General features: G+C 37.1%; 1 long non-coding RNA gene across 1 annotated transcript in view; it reads left to right on the top strand.

The window, feature by feature from the left end:
* Window positions 1-21,943, top strand: part of LOC139038726 (uncharacterized) — a 115,337-nt gene that overhangs the window by 56,869 nt on the left and 36,525 nt on the right. Inside the window, exon 2 of the long non-coding RNA XR_011491837.1 lies at window positions 20,550-20,630. This is a non-coding gene — a long non-coding RNA (uncharacterized lncRNA). The remainder of the gene's footprint in view (window positions 1-20,549; window positions 20,631-21,943) is intronic.

The raw sequence follows: 21,943 nt of genomic DNA on the forward strand, positions 1-21,943 counted from the left end.
TCCTGAGGGGGGTGATGTTTTTAAATTGTGCTTCCTATCTCACTGAAAGGCTAGAAAATGAAGGCAGAAAACACAGACACCTCAGTTATGAGCCTTAGAATAAGATAAAGCATGCAGTATGGGTTTCACATCAGTATCAACAATTAATTGCAACCACTACTTGCAAATGGAAGCTCGTGATGCTTGGTGTCACTCAGTCACTGATACAATGAATGGGAGAGAGATGTGTAAAAGGCTCTTTCCAGAGACAAATATCTAGTTTACAGTTCATCTAAGGATAGGATGAGTGAAAGAGAAATACTGGAGTTCACGGAGCTTAGATTTTATCAATTGGTATTAGTAGTTATGATTTGATGAGTTGAGTTTACTTTTTAAACTGATAAATACTGAATGAAACTTCATTGTGCTCAGTTACAGCAGTTCTGTAGCAGTTAATCAATTCGTTTTATTATTTTTGTGGACAAGGATGATGATGAAGATGATGATGACAGAAATGCAGAAGAAATATGACATAGGCTCCCCTCTCATAGATTTCATGGAGTATGGATATTGTAACCTGATGACCTTAATCATATTTTACTAAAGTTATTTCCTTTTAGTCATGATTATGGTTTCAGTGTGATATATGCTATCAAGAAGAATTGCTATGTGTATGAAAAAAAATCACGTTTCGAAATTGTGTTGATCCATCCAACTAAGGAGGTGAATAAGACAACTGGAGTGAAATGAAGGGATTTCTGCCTGAGTCATTTTTATTCATTATCAACTGAATCATTGGAAACCTTGAGTGTTAGGAATAGAGTTTGCCACTAAACAGTATCTAACATGACAGGAATGCACCTTAGGTCCTTGACTTTCGTCTCATAAAAGCTAATTTTAAAATCAGCCTGAGCAAAGTCTAAAAACCTGAAGTTAAAGTGATATGACCATTAATAAGTATATGTAGCCATTTAGCACAGTGTTTATTTTAAATAGAGAGATTTTTTTTAAGAGAATGTTTCAAAATAATATTCACTTAATGCTTGGAAGATATTTCATATTGTGTCTTATTTAATTTTTAAAAGCACCAAAACAGTCAAAGTGACTCCTTTTTAAAGAGTATATTGTTCATTCCAGGAGAACATCTATCTATCTATCTATCTATCTATCTATCTATCTATCTATATGTAATGAACAAGATGAAAATAAAAATTACCTTTAGTCTCACCACACAGGTCATGGGCTGATATCCTTCTGGACTCTTTTGTACAATGAAGAGATTTCAATGACGTTTTTATTTCATCACTAAGTATATGTGACTCTTTGATACCCCCATGGACTGTAGCCTGCCAGGCTCCTTTTTCCACAGGATTTCCCAGAGAAGAATACTGGATCTTTCTGACCCAGGGATCAAACCCATGTTTCCTGCATTGGCCGGATTGGCAGGCAGATTCTTTACCACTGAGCCAACAGGGAAGCCCCTTTTAATGACATAAATCTCAGTAATTTTATCACCATGGTAAGAACATTGTAAGTGATGAACAAATATATTTTAATAGTTGCTCTCTGTGTCTCAGTTGAGTCCTGTACAAAGACCTGTTCTCTAGCAAGTTTCTCTTTTATTCTGCTTTCTATCTCAAATCCTCTTCCTTCACCTACTCCCAGTGACAAAATCTTTCCATGAGTTGCATGCACCTTTCAGCACACTGCAGGTTTCTCAGAACAGTTAAACAACAGCTATAATTACTATGTATAATTGAAGAGTAATTTTCCACAGTACAGGTGCAGTTACCTGAAATCCATTCTCCTACAAAATACTTAGACAACTCTTTTCCCCGTGTTAATTTTGCAAGGAAACTATCTTTTAATAACGTCTTTTTGTCTATTCAGAAGATGAATTGGGCTTTACTTTCTTTGAAGTAAGAGATATTATCATATCAGTTTATTCCTGTCAGCACAGTTTGCTCAGAGAAAGGTGATTCCATTGAGGAGGGCATGGACTTTGTCCAGTTATTAGATTTGACATTTAATGCAATAGTAAGTATTTACTTTTATTCCTTCTGACCAGGACCATTCATGCTCTTTACTAAGAATCTAAGTACTTCAGTTTGATGTCTGTTGTAAAGAAATGAATTCTACAAAAGCAAGACCCTATCAGTTTTATACTCTTTGCAGCATTTAAGTCAGATGTAGGGAGGAGGGTAGGAAATGGAAGGAATGAAGAAAAAAAATTCCACAAAGGAATGTTTTCAGAAAGGTATTCTGGAAGTCTAATGTAAACAAAATAGTGTTCTTTTTGGCATACTAAATACATAGACAACTTCCATGAGTTTTCTTAACCTTGAAAAAGTCAATGTACATTTCTGTATACACATTTAAAAACATGCTTTGTTAGAGAATTTATTCTGTTTTCAGCTTAATAATTAGCTATATAGCCTTTGGTTTCAGGTAATAGTTAATCTGTTAATGGAACTTTAATGGATAGAAGGAAGACTAAAATAGAAGTTTTGCCTTACATCTTAAAAATATCCAGAAATAGCTGCTTTTTGAACCAATGACACCCCCCACCCATTGCCCCAAGCTCTAAGCAAGTGATGCTTTTGTTCGAAGTGCCAGTTAGCTTCATGATTAGAACTGAGAAAATTAAATTCTATTCCTGAATTCCATGATATTCTAGCTTTTTTTTGCCTCATGTCATCTTTAACTTAATAATAATCCTGAAGTTGTACTTGTTGTTCTTTAAGGAGATTTAGCCACTTTTTAGGACAGTCCGCATGTCTTGTGATTCTTGAAAACAAAATGGCAATGGCATTTTATGCTGCAACATGCTATGTAACACTTCTCTAGCAGCAGAAATTCAATGCACTGTGAGGGTTCCTAGATTCACACACACACACACACATGCACACACACATACACACACAGAGAGTTATTAACAGTCTTATAGGACTTTGCAGGGCAGATTCTATGCCTGAGTTTGCTGATTAATTTGTATAATTCTTTTGCAAGTGTTACCCAGTAGGCTTCTTGGGTATACATTAATACAGTAGACTTAAAGTCACATATGCACAACAAAACAAATCATAAATAATGAGATACTAAAAACCAACTGTCACTGAGGTAGCAATTATTGGTGTCTCTTTTTCGCTTCAGTGACTTTTTCCTTTTACCCTGAGACATGCAAACAGAACAAACAATTAGCGAAATAATTGATGATCAGTACCTTCAAAGCTTGTGGTGACCTGGTTTATGCTTTATAAGCTTAATAATGAGAACACCTCTTATTACTGATTAGTGTGCTGCCTGATGCTCTCTGATAGTGCTCGGGAGGTACATCTGTATCAGACAAAAGGTTTTTATCTGCCCTTTACAGTTAGTTGGTCCCTAATGAACTGAGCTTTTGTCCCTTGCTGTTTTTAGATTCCAATTAAACTTGTTTATAGAATAGACAAATAATTAAAGATGTACTGTTTTCTGTGACTTAATATTGTCTTCCAATAGGGTTGTGTTGAAGTTGGTGGCAATTAACATATATAGTAATGTTTTTAATCATTTGCGTATTAAAACACATGCAAAATGTGCTCATGTTTTCTTAGTCTTCTTTGTGCTTGTCAACCCATTCTCTTAACTTGCATTGGGTATGCTAATTACCCTCTGTCAAGCTAGGGTAATTCATCTTTTCTAAGAAAAAAATCCAGTTTTCATTTTTATGCTTGAGAAAGTCAAAGAATGGCAATTTATTCTGGAGCTTTCAGAACCAGAAAATAGTGCTTTAAGGTTATGACAAACTGGTTTTATGTTGTGCACAGCAAGAAGTATTAAACAGATAAATAGCATGTCATGTTAGAAATTTTATGTTAGAGTATAATTTCTTACCTCTTTTGTTGAATGTTCTATCAGCTTGCATCCTATATTAGGTCCTTATACAAAACACATGTATAAAATATTTCTTGACCGTAAAAAATGGAGAATGAAATAGGAAAACCTTTTGGTAACCATGCCATCCCAAAGCAATTAAAAATTCCCACAAATCCCAGAGACTAGAACTGTTAATTCTTTTGTAATCTGTAGATAGCCTCAAGTTTTCACTTTCACAGTTTTAAATAAAGATTTTAAATATGGTCATACCTTATCAGTATGATGGTAAACTTTCAAATTCCTCTAGAATTTTCAGGAAATGTGTGACATTAGTTTGTACTCCCATGTCCCAAACACTGTTCCTTCCACATGGCAGGCCATCTATTAATGGATTCATTTCTCCATCTATTTGATTCATCTTATTTTGAGTTAAGTGTTAGTGAAAAAGCTATGCCTGGGCTTCCACTGGCCTTATAGGAACAAGGAGACTGCCTGGGAGGTACTATTTGAGTAGATGAGCTTTTTGTTTCCCTGAAACATCCGGAGTATGTCTGGCAGAGACACTGCAATGGAAAGGGAGCCAGTACAATCTGATACCCTTTCAAAGTTATAATTTGTTGTCTTCAACCCATTAGGACAAAAATTAAAAATAAAAAAATGTTCTTTATCCTGTAAACCTAAGGGAAAAATGGAAATATAATCTAGATGTATTATAATTTCTTTTCTTCTTTGTTCTGGAACAATATAATCATCTGAGACTTTTTACACAAGTTTCAGACACTAAAATCTGATACTCTACTATGTAATTTAAATAGCCTGGATGATCCATATTTTAAAAAATATATATTTCCACCTATGTTTTGAATCTTTGAGATTAATACCAAATTGATATTTTTTTTCTTATGCAATTATGATCAGTGAAAGTACCTTGTAACCAATCCTACATAATAGAGGACTTCCCAGTACATCATGTTTACATATAGGTGGAGTAAGTATATAGAAATACACAATCAAATTGTTAGATTAATCATCTACTTCTGTTCCTTTAGTAAAATATGCTGACGGATGACCATGGCACATGGAGTGCCAATGATTAGTAGGCTACTCCATAGGGATCCCACACATTTTTGCTCCCATAAGATGAGCTGTGTGCTTACCAAGAGTTAGTTGTATTTGCTTCCAAGCCTATGTATGCCATTTGTATTTACTATTTTAACTGCATAAAATTGATTATAATCTTCAATATATTTTATATCCATGACATATGAGTGCAAAAAAGAAAGATGCTTCTGTGTCAACTAAATTGAATACTTTGGAAAAACATATTAGAGTTAACTTGCAAAAAAAAAAAAAAAGAAGTGTAGATTTGAAGTTGGGTGAGGCAAAGAAAGTACATAAAAATCATTAAAGATATCCCAATCAGATTGCTGTGTAAGAAGCAATCTGTTAGCTGAAGAAGCTCCTTCCTGAACTCATAGAAAATACATTATACATGTGGTTTATACAAGAAAGATAAACAGAAAGACCCACACTCAATGAAAAGGCCCACATAGAAATAAAAATTACTTGGTTCCTCACCAAGATATTAGTGAAATAATACACAGTAATATAGTTTAATTTAAAATGTTAGGACATATTCTTTATCTCCCACTTTAACTCTCTTTTTGGGTTAATTTGACATCATTCCCATTTACTTTGATAAGAGCATCTACTGTAACAGATAAGTAGAATTTCCTTATAACAAGTGCTTCTGGTAATTGATTAATCAAATGTCTTTGGTTAGGAGCCCAGACTCACATTTATTTTCTCACATTTTGCTCCCTGGTGATGTTAGAGTGAAATAACTCTGGAGCACGGAAAAATATTTTTGTCTCGAGTTAAAGCATTGTACTGAACTAAATTATGTGTAAGTCAAATGACTTATTCAGGATAAGATCATTTATAAAGTGAAGAGTGTAGGTGATCTCAAACCAGTTTACCCACCAAAGCATGAATCCTGTACATTTATTTCTGGAGCTATAATTTCTTTAAAGGCTAACTATTGTCATTTGCTGAATACTAGGCTATTGGATTTTGGCAGCAAGTTCCAGGATTTCTCCCATTTATATGCATATCTAGCACAGAGTATGTAAGTGAGAACTAGGCTCTGGGTAACCGACACATTAGCAAGTGTGAAAATAGCTCAATTAACACAGGTAGAATGTGAGAATGTCCATTAATTCCTCAGGAAACAATGGCTCATAGTGCTAGGACCAATGCAGGGTCTTGCAGATGGTGTCAAACCAACTGTGTTTGCAAAGACACAATGCTGCATCTGGAGGGCTGGCAAAATCCAACAACTTCAGAGACAGCAAGTCAGATTTGATCAGAGAGACCAACACTTGACCACAGAAGTGTCTCAGCTTCCTGGGATGTGTTCCAAAATCCATCCATCTCATCCAGTGTGACAGTCAAAAACAGTCACACTTCACATCTCTGCATCAAGCCGTGTCTCTGACTGTCACACAACTCGGCCTGCCTGACAGAATAAATTTATGGCATCCTCCAAAGGCGTCCTCACCTTTTTTTAAATAACATAACCTTTTCTTCTCCTTAAGTGAAAGAATATGCATAATAGACACAATGAACTACAAGTGCAGTTTTCTGTGGACAAAGGAAGAGACCAAGGATTTTAATAATTTCGTTGATTTTAGAAAATCCATCTTCTCTTACCAGTTGTCCCCTCATGGAAATCAGTGCACTGGACAATATAAGTACCTGCCCATGTGCAGGGGTTGAGAGAAAGGACTCTTGCACTCAGCTTTCTGAGTGCGCATACCATTAAATGTTATCAGCTGTGTGCCCTTGAGAGAGGCACTCTTGTGTTCCTGGGCTTAGTTTATATATTGTCTTTTAATTAGGGAGAGAGCAATGAATATATCTCTAGAGTGTCATGAGGCTTTGCTACAAGTAGAAGAGTTAGCATGTTGTCTAGAAGGTAATACAAAGTTAATAATTGTTATATATTATTTTTAAGCCTTAACTATATGTTAAATTCATGTCAGTCATATGAGAGAGAGAATAGAGCATGGGGCCTATGGAAAAGGGTTTGGGAGTGCTTTTCCTATTTTAGTCTAGGCTTATGGGAGAAGATAATAAAAAGAAACCTCTGATGGGTACTGTCAGAGTTGTCAGAGTAGGGCATGGTTATAAATTGTGCCCTTGCCTGGAGTCCCCCATGTCATGTAATTCTACTGTCAGGAATTGGTGGCAATAGGTGAGGATTTGGGGGTTCATGATTTGGCCCTCTTGCCACTTATTGTGACTAAGTAATAATGATAATAAAATAACAATACAGACATAATAACCGTGTTTGTTGTAGAGCTAGACACAGTTTTAACAAGTTTTCACTTATTAACTCATTTATTCTTCACGACTACTCAATAAGATCTTATTCCCATTTTATAGAGGAAGAAACTGAGACAGTGATTATGTGTAAGAGTTGGAATTTGAACATAGGCAATTTAGGTCTGGCATTTGAGCCATAGGCTATGATATCAGAAATAACTATGTTTTCATTATGATTAGTAACATTATATTGTGCTGTGACTTTCAACTCTTCCATCACTTTTATTCCCCCAAAGTAAGAATTCCAGGGACTATTAGAAACTGTAAGTAATAAATTCATTAGGAATAGGCATAGTAATATAATTCGCTAACATTAGAAGGGTACTTACAGCTTTTATTAATGCAGTTCTGTAAGTTCTCCTGGGCAAAAATAATTGAGAGACATTTTCTATTGGGGAATGATTTTGTGTTTAATGAATGACACTATTAACCATTAAATTGCCAAGTCATAGCATAACCTATGAATCTGAGTTCGATCAGAAAAACAGAAGTCACCAAGGTATTTTGGTTAGGAATTAGAGGAATTAAAGACATGTACACTTCTGGAAATCAGGAAATCCAATGAGGCAGGGTTTGCAGGGAAGCTGTGGCCAATGATCTCAGCTGCTTGTAGCACCAGAGTGGCTGATCCTTAGTAGAAATTCTCAGAAGTCAAAGACAGATCACACTTCACATAATCTAAACTTCCTGCTGCAGTTGCCACTGGGGAATGAGCTTCAGTCGCTGGCAAGAGTGTCTCTTGTAGGCACTAAGGGCATGAGAGGGCCAAGGACTTATGCGAAGTGTCATTCCAGACTTCCCTCCCGCCATGCAGAGATGAACCTACATGGGGTGACGCCAAGGCTGCACTCAGCACAGACCCTGCAGCACACCAAGGCTCAGCCTCAGAAAGTCAGCTACTTCTGAACAAGACTGTCAGCCCTACCAAGACAGCTGTTTTCAAAATGTGTGAGAGAGGGGGGAGGAGCCAAGATGACGGAGGAATAGGACGGGGAGACCACTTTCTCCCCTACAAATTCATCGAAAGAACATTTGAACGCTGAGCAAATTTCACAAAACAACTTCTGATCGCTAGCAGAGGACATCAGGCGCCCAGAAAAGCAGCCCATTGTCTTCGAAGGGAGACAAAATATAAAAGATAAAAAGGGAGTCAAAAGAGCTACGGACGGAGATCTGTCCCGGGAAGGGAGTCTTAATAGAGGAAGTTTCCAATCACCAGGAAACCCTCGCACTGGCGGGACTGGGGGAAGTTTTTGGCAATCTAACTGGGAAGAAAATTAAACAAGGCCCACAGATTATGTGCCTAAAAGCAACTCCCAGCAGAAAAGTACCCCAGACGCCCGTACCCGCCAGCAACAAGCTGGGGCGGAACGGAGAGGAGCGGGCGGCATTGCTTAGGGTAAGGACCGGCCCGAAGACCCTGAGAGCAATCGGAGGGAGCTTTTTTAAGCTGTGGGATAGCAAGGGTCAAAATTAACCCGCCCGAACACACTGCCGGCTGTTCGCAAAACAAAGGGATTGAGAAACTCCAGAGAAGAGCCGGCCCATCCCCCGCTGGAGACAGGAGGCAGAGGGGAGGGGAAAAGGGCAAACTCAGCCCCAGAGAAGCCACCCCCTCCCACAAGATGGAAGCACAAGATGGAAGCTACAGTCTCCGTGTAACCTAACCTCAGAAGTGACATCTCATTATTTCTGCCATATTGTATTTATTAGAAGCAAGTCTCTGTATCAAGTTCATACTCAAGAAGAGTTGATTACAGCCAAGTGTGAATTACTAGGAGGTGAAGATGATTACAAGTCCATCATAAAGGCTGCCTGCCACACCTACTGCACTTACCTAATAGGTTTGTTGTGTGGGTTGAGTTAATTTATGTAAAATATCTCAGAACAATGCCTGGAACGTAGTAAATGATAGGTAAGTGTTGGCTCTAACTATTGCTATATTCAAATCACTGGGATACTTAATGAATAAGACCTAGTTCCTACTTTTGAGATAGTCTCAGATAATGAATGGCAGAAAATTGAAGTACTATAGTAGAGGCACAGATATAGAACTGTGGATATTGAAAGGAGGGAATGATCACAATGAGAGGTGAAAGATCAGAAAAAGTTTGATTAATGAAACAATATATGTGCTGAGTCCCAGAATATGGGTAGGATTTTGGTGGGACTAAATGAGAGAAGTTTTGGGGATGACATGGGATGGACAGGAAGCTGTTCAAGGCAGCAAAGCAAGGAAGTTAAAGTTATCTTTAACTTACATAGCAGTAGGATAATTTAGCCCAGGGTAGCTGGGCATTATCTAGGAAACTAGGACTCATCCAGGTAAACTGGACTATCCAGCAACTCTAAGCTAAGAAATAGTGTGAAAAGAGGGATTTACACCTGGCTATTGAGAATATTTGCCAACAAATGTCCACCTAGTCAAGGCTATGGTTTTTCCAGTAGTCATGTATGGGTGTGAGAGTTGGACTAAAAAGAAAGCTGAGTGCCGAAGAAGTGATGCTTTTCAACTCTGGTGTTGGAGAAGACTCTTAAGAGTCCCTTGGACTGCAAGGAGATCCAACCAGTCCATCCTAAAGGAAATCAATCCTGAATATTCATTGGAAGGACTGATGCTGAAGCTGAAACTCCAATACTTTGGCCACCTGATGCGAAGAGCTGATTCATTTGAAAAGACCCTGATGCTGGGAAAGGTTGAAGGTGGGAGGAGAAGGGGATGACAGAGGATGAGATGGTTGGATGGCATCACCAACTCAATGGACTTGAGTTTGGGTAAACTCCGGGAGTTGATGATGGACAGGGAGGCCTGGAGTGCTGCAGTCCATGGGGTTGTAAAGAGTTGGACACGACTGAGCGACTGAACTGAACTGAATTGATTGAAAATATTGAAAAGCTAATATATTTTAATTAGTCCAGTCAGTAATGGGAATCACTGAAGATTAGGAACTGATCTTCTGGTAGTTTATTCTGGCAACTGGGAGTAAGAATAGATTGGGGTGAGGAAATCCTGGCAAAGAGGCCAGTTAGGTCATTGTTATAATGGTCAAGGTGATTAAGGATGAAGATCTATCTGATTAGAGCAGTGTCACTGAGCTGGGGTGAGGAAGGGGGTGACTGAAAGAGGAAGCGCCTTAGCTGATAGTTTTGTTATCTCTAACTATAGGATTAGGCTGATGGCCTTGAGGACAGACTTAGGAACAAATCCTAGCTTTAACAACTTTTAGCTGTATCACTTTGGGTAAACAGTCATAAACTCTTTGAACCTTAGTTTCTTTATGACAAGAGGATTAAATGAGCTAATATGTGTAAATCTATGTAAAGGACTCAACATAGTGTCTAGAGCAGTATGTGCTCAATGAATACTAGCTTTCTCCCTCTAAAAGTGTTGTTATTTACAAAAGTGAAGGTGTTAGTCACTCAGTCCTGTCCGACTTTGTGGGACCCTGTGGACTGTAGCCCACAAAGCTCTTCTGTCCATTGGATTCTCCAGACAAAAATACTGGAGTGGGTAGCCATTCTCTTCTCCAGGGGATCTTCCTAACCCAGAAATCTAATCTGGGTCTCCTACACTGCAGGCAGATTCTTTATCATCTGAGCCACCAGGTAGAACTATAAGTAGAATTCTAGATCATAATTTTATAATTAGTGCCACTTATAATGGGCTTAAGCCTTATTATAGTTATATGTAATATTAATATATATAATTTATATATAATAGCAATAGCACCTAACATTTGTTAATTTATGCCCAGCACATCATCTCATTTACTTCTGCCAGCAGACATATGAATATGTGTTTTCATCATCTACATTTTACATTTTAGAAAACTGAGTCTTAGAGAAATTAACTTTTTTAAGACCCAACAGCTGATGAGTGCCAGACCTCATGTTTGAACAAATTTTGTTTTTTCCAGAGCTTTTTGTCAGTTATTGAGCTCTTTATATCTAATAGCATATATATCTCTGTATAAGGTATATATGAGAGTACATAAATATTTCTCTTGTCATATGTATCTCACCTGATCCATTTGTACAGTGGGAATTTCTAAATCAAGACGTGCTTGTTGATGAAGTCCCATCACGCATGTTCCAATTGAGATGGTATTCATTTCAGTTCAGTTCAGTTGCTCAGTCGTGTCCGACTCTTTGCAACCCCAGGACTACAGCACACCAGGCTTCCCTCTACATCACCTACTCCTGAAGCTTACTCAAACTCATGTCCATCGAGTTGGTGATGACATCTAACCATCTCATCCTCTGTTGTCCCCTACTTGTCCTGCTTTCAATCTTTCCTAGCAACAGGGTCTTTTCCAGTGAGTCAGTTCTTCACATCAGGTGGCCAAAGTATTGGAGTTTCATCTTCAGCATCAGTCCTTTCAATGAATATTCAGGACTGATTTCCTTTAGGGTGGACTGGTTGGATCTCCTTGCAGTCCAAGGGACACTCAAGAGTCTTCTCCAACACCACAGTTCAAAAGCATCAATCCTTCGATGCTCAGCTTTCTTTTTGTTTGTTTCTTAATTTTTTTTTAATAGCTTACTTATTTGTTTATTTTTCCCAATTATTTTTATTAGTTGGAGGCTAATTACTTTACAATATTGTAGTGGTTTTTGCCATACATTGACATGAATCAGCCATAGATTTACATGTATTCCCCATCCTGAACCCCCCTCCCACCTCCCTCCCCATCCCATCCCTCTGGGTCATCCCAGTGCACCAACCCCGAGCACTTGTCTCATGCATCCAACCTGGGCTGGTGATCTGTTTCACACTTGATAATATACATGTTTTGATGCTGTTCTCTCAGATCATCCCACCCTCGCCTTCTCCCACAGAGTCCAAAATTCTGTTCTATACATCTGTCCTCTTTTTCTGTCTTGCATATAGAGTTATCATTACCATCTTTCTAAATTCCATATATATGTGTAAGTATACTGTATTGGTGTTTTTCTTTCTGGCTTACTTCACTCTGTATAATGGGCTCCAGTATCATCCACCTCATTAGAACTGATTCAAATGTGTTCTTTTTAATGGCTGAGTAATATTCCATAGTGTATATGTACCACAGCTTTCTTATCCGTTCACCTGCTGACGGGCATCTAGGTTGCTTCCATGTCCTGGCTATTGTAAACAGTGCTGCGATGAACATTGGGGTACACGTGTCTCATTCAGATCTGGTTTCCTTGGTGTGTATGCCCAGGAGTGGGATTGCTGGGTCATATGGCACTTCTATTTCCAGTTTTTTAAGGAATCTCCACACTGTTCTCCCTAGTGGCTGTACTAGTTTGCATTCCCACCAACAGTGTAAGAGGGTTCCCTTTTCTCCACACCCTCTCCAGCATTTATTGCTTGTAGACTTTTTGATAGCAGCCATTCTGACTGGCGTGTAATGGTACTTCATTGAGGTTTCAGCTTTCTTTATAGTCCAACCCTCACACCCATACATGACTACTGGAAAAACCATAGCTTTGACTAGACAGACCTTTGTCTAAGTAATGTCTCTGCTTTTTAATATGCTGTCTAGGTTGGTCATAGCTTTTCTTCCAAGGAGCAAGTGTCTTTTAATTTTATGGCTGCAGTCACCATCTGCAGTGATTTTGGAGCCCCCCAAAATAAAGCCTGTCATTGTTTCCATTGTTTTCCCATCTATTTGCCATGAAGTGATGAGACCGGATGCCATGATCTTAGTTTTCTGAATGTTGAGTTTTAAGCCAGGTTTTTCACCCTCCTCTTTCACTTTCTTTGAGAGGTTCTTTAGTTCTTCTTTGCTTTCTGCTAAAAGGGTGCCAGATCTTCATATCTGATGTTATTGATATTTGTCCCGGCAAACTTGATTCCATTTTGTGCTTCATCCAGCCCGGCATTTTGTATGATGTACTTTGCATATAAGTTAAATAAGCAGGGTGATAATATACAGTCTTGATGTATACTCCTTTCCTGATTTGGAACCAGTCTGTTGTTCCATGTCCAGTTCTAACTGTTGATTCTTTTTTTTTGTTGTTGTTACAAAGAATTGTATCTAAAGGCAACCAATGTAGAATCCAGTGACCTCTTGAGGGTACCTGAAATACAGTTGAACTACAATCATCAAAGCTTTCACAACTTATAATTCTAAAAAAGAGTGTTATTTATAAAGAAGTGCAAATTGACTTTTACATTCAACTTTAGTTAAATAAAGGCACTCAAGTATTCTTCCTGAATAATACAGTCGTGCTTTCACTTACTAACAATTATTTTGTCCTGAAACAGTCTTCATCCACTCTTGCCCCATCTCCTGTGATGATTCTAAATGTAGGAAGGCCTGTGAAAACACAAGGTGCTGCACTTAACCTGGTTGGCCTAAGTACCATGAACTTTTGTTCTGCCTAAGTTTTAAGGGAATATATGGTGTGGATGTCAGTGAAGTGAATAACTGTTGATTCTTGACTTGTATACAGATTTCTCAGGAGGCAGGTAAGGTGGTCTGGTATTCCTGTCTCTTGAAGAATTTTCCACATTTTGCTGTGATCCACACAGTCAAAGGCTTTGGCGTCATCAATAAAGCAGAAACAGATGTTTTTCTGGAACTCTTGATTTTTCGATGGTCCAACGGATGTTGGCAGTTTGATCTCTGGTTCCTCTGCCTTTTCTAAATCCAGCTTGAACATCTGAAAGTTTACAGTTCACATACTGTTGAAGCCTGGCTTGGAGAAGTTTGAGCATTACTTTGCTGGCATGTGAGACGAGTGCAATTGTGCAGTATACATTCTGTATAGAGAGCCTCGGCATATTTATACAGAATGTCTTCAGATGGGGAGAAACGCTCACCTCCAGTTTTGCAAAAAGACTCTGCCTGAGCAGTTCTGTTTCTTCAGATCTTCAGGAAGAGTATGAAGACTGCTTCGTTATGCGATAGTGACTCCAAATACTGAATCAGGTGCTTCACAGCCATCTCATTCAAAGTGAGAAGCAGTGCCAGATATTAAAACTCCTTCTATAATTGATGAGATGATATGGCTGCCATTTTTCTGGCTTCAAACTCTCCTGTGCTTCACCTTCTGAACAATGATTGTGGTTTTACTCCTTACTACTTTGGCACTGGTAAAGTGCTTTAAAAATGCTCCCTTCTTGACTTCAAGAGGTGATTTACCAAAATGTCAGTCAGAATTAATTTGAATGATATTCATTGCAGTTCCCCAAGGCTTAGAGTTACTGGCATGTTGTTTTTGGATGTCATATTTTGATGGGAGATAACGGTTTAATGGGAGTAGGTAGGGCACGATTTTGGATGAGTCAAGCAGTAAGTCACCAGGGACTATATTCATAACTGTATTATTGTTATGCTTTTACAAGAGTTGTCTAATCACAGTGATTCTAAGCCACTTAAAAGTTACCTGTTCTTAAATTTTATTTTGCAAAATTCTTTGCCTTAACTTACTGTATACCATTTTTATTATGAGGTTTCAAATTGAGTTTACTTTGATGGCTTTTTAAAAATTATGCTAATACAAGTATAATTAAGGCCATTCCAGGAGGCTGCAGTACTATGATTTGTTTTGATTCCATGATTCCAGTTCTCAGCTCTGCTTACTCAAATAAACTTGGAGAATCTGAAGTTCTTTCTCCCTTTTTTGGGAAAGAGACTCTTTTTAAAATGACTCTTTTGAGGTATCTTTGGCATATGGAAATTGTATATATTTAAGGTTTACAATTCAATGTCTGTGTATGTATGTATGTGTATATATATATATATATCAGTTCAGTTCAGTTCAGTTAGGTTCGGTCACTCAGTCATGTCCAACTCTTTGCAACCCCATGAACCGCAGCATGCCAGGCCTCCATGTCTATCACCAACTTCTGGAGTCCACCCAAACCCGTGTCCATTGAGTCGGCGATGCCATGCAACCATCTCAACCTCTGTCTTCCCCTTCTCCTCCTGCCCTCAATCTTTCCGAGCATCAGGATCTTTTCAAATGAGTCAGCTCTTCGCATCAGGTGGCATCAGTCCTTCCAATGAACACCCAGGACTGATCTCCTTTAGGATGAACTGGTTGGATCTCCTTGCAGTCCAAGGGACTCTCAAGAGTCTTCTCCAACACCACATATATATTTATATATGGTCCTATAATCAAGCTAAATACTATTCATCACATGTACATAGTTACCCTTGTGTGTGTGTTGAGAGTTGATTGAAGATATTTCTTTTTAGAACATTTGAAGTATATGATACAGTATTTTTAATTATCATCACCAGGCTGTACTTTAGATCTCCAGAACTTATTCATCCCAATCACTGAACGTTCATACTCTTTGACCAACATCTTTCCATTTCCCTCATCCCTCAGCTTTTTCTCTGGTTTTACAGGATTTCCCTGGTGCCTCAGACGGTAAAGCATCTGCCTACAATGCAGGAGACCCGGGTTTGATCCCTGGGTCAGGAAGATCCTCTGGAGAAGGAAATGGCTGCCTACTCCAGTACTCTTGCCTGGAAAATTCCATGGATGGAGGAGACTGGTTGGCTACAGTCCATGGAGTCGCAAAGAGTCGACATGACTGAGTGACTTCCATTTCACTTTACAGGTTTAACTTTTAAAACTTCCACATACATATAAGTGGAAGCATGCAATATTTATCTTTCAGTGTCTGGTTTATTTGACTTAATATAATGTCCACCAGTTTCAACCATGTTGTTGCAAATATTAGGCTTTCCTTTGAAGAGATTATTTCCAGGCACAAAAGCAGGATAACAATGTTGCTATTTTCTGGGATCAGAAGAGCTGGATCTCAGACTCATTTAATATAAGAATTGCAAGAGATTTTAGAAATCATCTAATTCATGCCTTGTCTTTTAAGAACAAGAAAATTAAGATTCAGGGTGGTGAGGTAATTCATCGAAGGTCACACAAATGCTTAGTGATGGAACTAGAAGTGAAATTCAGGATTCCTGTTACTGAACCCAAATTCAAATTAAATTGACTTAGAAGATACTTAGCTCTTCAGAGGTGCCTTGTCTAAGTGTTCAGTAAAAAATCCATAATCCTTGAGAATACATTGCTGTTTATTACTGAAGGTAATACTCACTCTTGCCTATTTCATCTTCTGAATTACTGCTAACTGGTTATGAAATTCATTTTGACTTCAGTACTCAGTATTGCCCGTAATTATTTTCTACCACATTTTAGAAGTATATTGATTAAAAGAGATGATTCCATCAAACCAAATGATTTTTCTAAAATACTTTGAAATGTCAACAAGATCTTCCTAATACCAGAATTGACATTATTTATTAAGTACCTGTCTATATGTGACACAGTTTGGTCATTGTATAGACTAAGACAAACATATTCTGATTTTTCCACTCCTGTGAAATGATTGTTGAAGGGAATGGAGTTGATGGAATGGCATCCAGTAGCTTAGTTTAGTAAATAATGTATTAAGAAACATGTTATGTAGGGGTTACCTTGCAAATTGGTCAACAAAGAAAGATTGAGTCCAAAACCTTTTGAATTTAAAAAAAATAAGGAATTTTTTACCCATAATTTGAAAATTGAATAAAAGGAAGCACTGTTGGTAAACAAATTTTATTTTGGCAAATAATAAAAAAAAGTTTAAAGGACACTTCATCTACCATTGCCATTGTGTGTAAGAAACAGGATAATTACTATTTTAAAAATGCAAGTATATAATTCCAGAATAAAGGAGACGCCTTCCCAGGAAAAGGTAGTTTCACCTGGCATCTTTATTAATAGAGCTGTATAGGTGTGTGCACGTGTGTGTACTTGCACACACCTTATATTTCTCATTTTGCTACAGATAGTTCAAACTCTGTAAGACCAGTGGTCCAAGGACTAGTACTTACAAACAATTAGCATTTGTTATGTAGAATCTGTAGGTATTTACTTTCTGCCTGGAAAGTAAATCCTAGGGAAGGATTAAAGGAAAAGGAAAAAAGTCAGGAATGTTAAAGAAAAATAAGATGCCACAGGTGAGAGTCAAATATAGGTGTAATATGGAAGAAGTCTTAGAAATGTAATTATCCAATGAAGAAAGCATTTGGTAACTACATGAGAGGAAAACATAAAGCCTACATAGGGAATGAGATGGAGAAGAAGAGATTGAAGACTTCGTGTCATCCAATTAATTTAAATTGAGGAAGCGTATTACTTTTTTCTAAGTTTTTAATCATGGTCAGAGTAATAATGAAGAGCACTGATTCCAGAAGAGAAGGGAAAAGCATTGATAAAATGGATGTTCTGAATAAATACTTAGATTTTTTTTTCCTTTTGAAAGTTCTCTGCTTGAAATAAATACATACCTGTCAAGTTTCAAGGTAAATGTACTAACTCTCTTTTATAGGAGTTTATGCTTTTAAGACATGTGTTTGCTGCAAATAAAATGTTATTTAAAAATCCAATATAGAAAATAGTGAACAGTTGTTACAAACTATTCCTGAACACCTTGCCTGGGGACAGCAAGGCCAGGCTATGCCAGGAGCAGAGTGATTCCCTTTAAGACAGATAAATCATTTCCAAATAATTGGAAGATGCTAGCAGTACCAGGTCTAAAGAGTTGTTATGTGAATTAAGTGAGTTAATATATCAAAGTTCCTAGAGTGATACCTGACACAGTAAGTGTTTTCCAAAGGAGAGAGAGTATTCCTCAGAGACTGACAATCCAAGCATCTGTTTACGTCTGTTTTTATCTTAACCTTTTAAATTTCCTACTTTGTGTATATTTTCTAATTTACATAATATTTATGAATTATGTTGTATGTTTATATATTTCATAAATATTACATATACATGTATTACAGGCATATAAATTCAATAGTCATAAATATTGGCAGGCTATTGATATGGTAGTTTCCTAATTCTATTTCAAAATCTAATTTTAATTTGTTATCCTTGGAAAGAATTTTTATGCATAGCAAATTTTATTTTGTATTGTGGCTATGACCAAATTCATCAGAGTAGAAATATACTGCTTTTAAGACAAAACTAATAACACCATTAAATTTACTCAGACTTATTCTTTTTCTTTCATTAAATAATTTCTTCAGAATGTCCCCAGTAGGGCATAATTCTTTAATTTTTATGAACATTCAAATAATTTATATTGATGCATTTCTTGAAACAAGAATCCACTCTAGACGTCATGTCTATTTAGAAAGACCTCATTTGGGTATTTGTAAACTACTGTTAACTTCTTTCTACTCTCCTTTTATTTAGGTTTTCTTCCCTGCATTGATATATTAATTTCCCAAATTATCTCCTGAAAATCTAAGGACAGGAGTATAAAAGAAGCATTAGCTATGTGAATGTTTTCCTTCTCAAGTTAGATATTTTAAAACTCTTTTTCAAAACATGTCCCTCTATGCCCCAAACCATTTTGTTACAACTGAAGAACAAACCTGTGGCATCCAATTTAGACTGAAAATTAGCAGGAAGCTTTTTGAAAGCACTACTGTGGCTACAGAACAAATATATGAACTAATTATTACCTTCAGAAAGTTCTAGAGAGGTTTGCTTTCACAGGATGTCATTATATAAATGATCTTTGGAGGGCCTCAGAGCTCATGATAAAACTACCAAATTGCTTATTAGGAGGCAAACAACAGCTCTGCTGAGATTAAGTGTAACAGGCTTTGAAAAGCACATCCATGGTGTGGTCCACCTACACAAATTCAGCTCCTACAGGAACACAGAAAACACTTTGGAATTCATTAGCATGCAATATTTACTCAAAAGCTGCAAAAACATTGTGTTTGCATAATTTTATCAATTGTCAATAACAGTGCTTGCCAACATTCATATCTTTATTGAAATGAAAATTAAGAGCAGGAAGAAAGTTTGTATCAATATTAATACTGAACTCACTTGAAAAGATGACATTTATTAATAATGCATCTGGCTTAACATTCACAGTGGTATTTAAAGGCTAAACACAGTCCTGGTGCAGGAAACATTTTTTTTTTTAGCAAACCTTGTTCATCAGCCACCTTATAGCTTTGAAATACAGAAATAATTTTTTCCATTCCACAAATGGCTACTTCCCTAAAATTCTTTTGAAATTTGGGATGGGCTGGATGTAGTCAGAGCAAGAGCAGTAATAAGACAAAGATTACAATGCATTAAACATTTTATGGAGAATTGTGTTGGTGCACAGTGTATTGGTATTAAAAACTCTATATTTGGGGAACAGCTGGTGTGGGCTGAACGAGGAAACAACTGTTATAAAACAAATGTTAAAGAATTGCTGTAAACAAGACTCCATCTATTTACAGTATGTTTCAATTCTTTTTCTTTTCTCTCTCTCTCTCTCACTCCTGTCTATATTCATTTCCATCAGTAGACCAGAATGGTGAAAGATTCCAATGTGTAGGTAAGTGTGTGTGTGTGTGTGTGTGTGTGCACGCACGCACGTGTATGTTGTGTATCTGCATGTGTGATGGGAATGTTATATGTGCACATACACACACACACATCTCTACACGCATAAATACATAATATAAAATATATCAATATCTACTCTGCTTTCCTAAGATGACCTTTTGTGTTCAAAAAGTAAAAATGTAAAAATGGAATAGTGTCAATATTATGCCAGGATGTAAATTGTTGTTAAAAACTACAAATCTTACTCAGTGTGTTACCCATTTTCTTCATGACAAACCATCCCTTTGTTTAGGAATTTCAACTTTCAGTGAACAATTATATTGCTCAAAACCAGTTGCCTCTCTCTTCAGAGTTGATTTACATGAGTGTCTAGCAACATTAAGAACCTAACACCTTCCTTTCCTATTTTCAGTCTGCTTCCAACCTACTTCTGCTTAGCTGTTCAATATATAAGGAACTCATGTATCAGTGTTATTTTTTTTTTCATTTTAATGTTATTGCCTTGCATGCTTTCCTAAATAATTATGATTGTAAGTTTAATTAAAAGAAAATGAAGGAATTCTAAATAAAATAATCTAACGGGGGACTTCCCTGGCAGTCCCTGGTTGAGACTCTGCACTTTCAATGCAGGGGGAATGAATTTGATCCCTGGGTAGGGAAGATCCCCTGGAGAAGGGCAGGGCAACCCACTCCAGTATTCTTGCCTGGAGAATCCCAAGGACAGAGGAGCCTGGCAGGCTGTGGTCCATAGGGTCGCAAAGAATCAGACACAACTGAAGCAACTTAGTACACATGCACAGGGAACTAAGATCCCACATTCCATGTGGAGCGGCCAAAGAAAAAAAAAAGAAAATTAATGGAAAGATTCTTATGAAATCATTCCCTAGCATATGAATCCTGGAGGGTAGAAGGATGCTCTAAATATCATTCGTGTTTTTCTTTCATTGCAGGTTTCTCGAAACACCTCTATTTTCTAGAAGACACCGGTATTCTAGAAGACACTGGTATCACAGTGACTTTATTCTTATACAGTAAGTATGCTTCTTTTTTTAAAATTTCACCTCACTCCAATATGTTGGGAATCCTCACTAGATCATGCAATGATTCTGGTCAAAATCCTGTAATGGTTGTCTGGTTCTAGACCATAGTAACTCCTTTGTTTTTAGTTAAAAAATGCTATTAAGGAAAGAGTAGTTTTCTCAGAGAAGTGGTCTTGTTCTAGTTCTCTTTTAACCTTTCATTGCTTTGTTGTATAGTTTTAAGACAAATCATGTGTATTCTGCTTCTTATGAAATGAGAATTACTGATATTTAGGAACTGAAGAGTTTTCCTCCACAGTTGTGGGTCATTATTTATCATCTTTCACTATGTGTGTTATAAAGTGTGATGAATCCTGATTGTTTTATTTTTAATTCTTAGGACTAAAAGTACTGTATAGAATATGATGATTACTTTTATTATTGCAAGAAATTTGTCTGTTAAACTATCCCATTGATCTTGATTAGAGTGATCCATTTATTATCTCTTTTTTGTTTAAACAAAAAATATCAAGTGCCTATTATTTGGAAAGTTGCACACAATTGAATCCTCTTTGTCATAGAGCTTACAATTTAATAGAGCACCAGAAAAATCCCTCCAGAGTATTAAAAATTACATGTATTTAATGAAAGAAAAGGAACTAACATTTATTGTGCTAGGCTATTCAAGAGTCTGACACCACTGAGTGACTAAGCACAGCACAGCACTCACATAATAACCTCATTTAATCTATCTTGGTTTCCTGGTAAGGACACAAATGTTCCAAAAAAATAAACAGCTGAAAGTCTCAAGGCCCAGTAGTGAGGATAGGGGAAGTCAGTGTCATTCCAGAAGCCACATGACTTTCATCACAGTGAAAGTATATTTGGAATTCCAAAAAACAGGGATTTGGAATGGTGTCAAAGGAGTCAGTGGGAAGGGAATAGATCAGAAAGAACTTTAGAGGGAGCATTCTTGGGAAAATCCTGTTTCATATAAATATATATTTGCAGATGGTAATAATTTTTAGCTGCTTACCTATATTCTCAGCTTGCTTTTCAATTAAACTAATCTAAAAACTTGAAAACAGATTAGAATGGAATTTTTTATTCTAAGTTAAATTATTAAAATTAACTATTGACTTTCCTGTTCTGAATATAAACCTATGACTGGAAGATTTCAGAACTCACAATTAATGCCAAGCTACCTGTATTACAATATAATATGTTGTGGATTTGCTTACTATTGCTCAGCTGACTGTTACTCTGTGGCAAGATGATGTGGTGAGCTGATGCCCCTGAACCTTTTGGAGCCCTGACTGAAAGAA

Source organism: Odocoileus virginianus, chromosome 16 (assembly GCF_023699985.2).
Source record: "Odocoileus virginianus isolate 20LAN1187 ecotype Illinois chromosome 16, Ovbor_1.2, whole genome shotgun sequence".
In the NCBI taxonomy this organism is placed as follows: Eukaryota; Metazoa; Chordata; class Mammalia; order Artiodactyla; family Cervidae; genus Odocoileus; species Odocoileus virginianus.